The sequence below is a fragment of the Lolium perenne genome, chromosome 1, assembly GCF_019359855.2.
Source record: "Lolium perenne isolate Kyuss_39 chromosome 1, Kyuss_2.0, whole genome shotgun sequence".
NCBI classification, from domain to species: Eukaryota; Viridiplantae; Streptophyta; class Magnoliopsida; order Poales; family Poaceae; genus Lolium; species Lolium perenne.
This window is the reverse complement of record NC_067244.2, coordinates 260,930,689-260,933,532: the sequence shown is the minus strand read 5'-3', so window position 1 is coordinate 260,933,532 and position 2,844 is coordinate 260,930,689.

Sequence of the window (2,844 nt, the reverse complement as noted above, 5' to 3'; positions counted from 1 at the left end):
AGCAAACAATCTTGGCCGAGTCTTTGACTTGTACTTGGCCCTTCTTCTTCTTGTTGTTCTTGGACTTTTTCTTGTTGTTGGATTTGAATCCAAGTCCACTCTTGTCATTGGGGGATTGTTGCACACTCAACATCGTGTCAAGTTTGCATTTCCCTTCATGACTCTTTACCAAGTCATTCTTCAAAGAAGTGACTTGGGCCTTGAGCTCTTTGATTTCCTCTACATGGTTAGTAACAACACAAGTACTAGAGGAAGTAGAGCCTTCATTGTTAGAGCAACAAGGCAAGGAAGATAATTCATCACAAGATTTAGAAATACTATGAGTGGATGAATTACTAGGACTAGCACATGGCAATATAGCATTTTGAGTAGTAGTGCTAGTATCCACATGAGGCTCACAAGGTGTTACCTTTGATATGATAGCCTCATGAGCTAACTTTAGCCTATCATGGGAGGCTAGAAGATCCTCATGGGAGCTAGAAAGCTTTCCATGATTTTCTTTTAATTTCCCATAATTGCTAGTTAGCAATTCAAGTTGAGCCCTTAGCTCAACATTCTCCTTCATGATAGATGCTTTACAAGAAGTAGAGTTAGTAGCACAAGCATCATCACAAGACATATCAAGAAGCGAGGGTAACATAGCATGCTCTTTTAAATATGAAGCTTGTAGTAGCTCATGTGACTTGGTGAGGATAGAGTGTTCGCTCTCCAAGGCCTTGTGGGCCTTGTCTAGATCATCTAGATCCTTAACAAGTTTATCATGACCAACATCAACTTTGGACTTTTCATTTTTAAGCATTTTTAATTTAGCTTTAGCATGGTCTCTTTCCTTAGTGAGTTTAGAAAATATTTCATTTTGAGACACCTCAAGAGTTTCAAGTTGCTCCTCAAGAGAGGCTACGGTCTCTTGTTCTTCTTCAAGATCATTCTTTAGGGATGCTACATCATTGGCATACTCTCGTTCAAGAGCGCCCATTTTATAAATGGTGTTCTCATGCATCCAAATACATTTTTGGCTCTCAATAGCGGTAGTCAAGATTTCAAAGAAGTGGGAGCTAGCAATTTTATCTTTGCAAAGAACCTTGAATACACTCTTACCCTTATCGCGTAGAGAGACAACCCAATCCTCTTCTTCATACTCATCCTCATCCTTATCACCATGAGAAATATTAGATTCCATGGTAGGATATACCGTGGAATCCTTGGCCATAAGGCATATATGAGAACCGTGAGATAAAGATGAGGAGTTTCTTGAGGCTCCTTTCAAGATCTTGTCTTGACCAATAGAATCTTTGGTTTCCTCTACATTGTTAGTCACACAACAACTAGAGGAAATAGAAGCATTTTTATCATGGCCACAAGACAAAGCAAGCATATCATCATTAGATTTATTCAACCAACTTACACATGATATGCAAGGACTATCAACACAAGCATGTAAATCATTTCTAGTGCTAGATGTGTTTAAGTCCAAAGATGAAGCATTGCAATGAGGTAGAGATGAAAAATCATCTATAGTAAGCTCAATACCAACATTGCAATTTTCATCACCACTCACCATATCATTACCTTGTGTCTTGCCACACATTGGTGAAGTGGATGAAGCTGAGAACTCATCACGGCCGGAAGTGGAAGCAATACAATCATCCTCAATAATATTGGACACATCATATTTATCTTGAAGCTTTGTCCATAATTCATGAGCGCTCCCAAAAGGCATGATTGATGAAGTAACTACATTGCTCACAACAATGGAAAACACATGAGAAGCAAGAGCATCGAGGCAAGAGTTTTCTCCTCCTCAAGAGATAACTTTTGGGGATCCTTAGGAGAAGAAAAACCCATGTCAAGAATTCGCTCCATGTCCGGGGAAATACCCCGCAAAATGTTAAGCACATAAATTTTCCATAGATCATAATTTGTGCCATCAAATATAAACAAGTTATTGTGCACTAATCCCCTAACCGACATCTTTACTCTCAAGGCGGTGAAGCCTAAGAATGAGAGACCTTGCTCTGATACCAATTGAAAGGACACGGATGTCGCCTAGAGGGGGGGTGAATAGGCGATTTAAAACTTTTAAGAGATGGGCTTAACAAATGCGAAATAAAACTAGCGTTTACTTTGTCAAGCCCAAAGCCTATATGCTATGGTTCACCTATGTGCACCAACAACTTACGCTAAGCAATACAAGCAACTATGTGATAGCAATATATATAACTTCAAGCACGATGGCTATCACAAAGTAAAGTGCATAAGTAAAGAGCTCGGGTATAGAGATAACCGAGGCACGCGGGAGACGACGATGTAGCCCGAAGTTCACACTCTTGCAAGTGCTACTCTCCGTTGGAGCGGTGTGGAGGACAAGTCACTCCAAATGCACGAGGGCCACCGTATTCTCCTCGAGAATTCCCACCAAGAGGGATGTCCTCGATCCACTATGTAACCTTAGGGAGGTTACCGAACCCGCACAAAGCTTGGGGCTATCTCCACAACTTAATTGGAGGCTCCCAATAATTTGCCACAAAGGCCTTGCCCTTGAAGAATCTCCACAACTTAATTGGAGTCCCCAAGAACACCACTAAGATGCCACAAAGGCCTTGCCCTTGAAGATTCTCCACAACTTAATTGAAGACCCCAAGAACACCACAAAGACTACAAAGGCCACTAAGCCGTCTAGGGTCCAAAGACCCAAGAGTAACAACCTTCTTGCTTTCACTTCCACGAATCTTCGTGGAAATCTCAAACCGATGCACCAAATGCAATGGCAAGAACACCACAAAATGATCAAGTACTTCTCTCTCAAATTCCAACAAAGCTACAAAAGCTATTGGGGGAATAAGA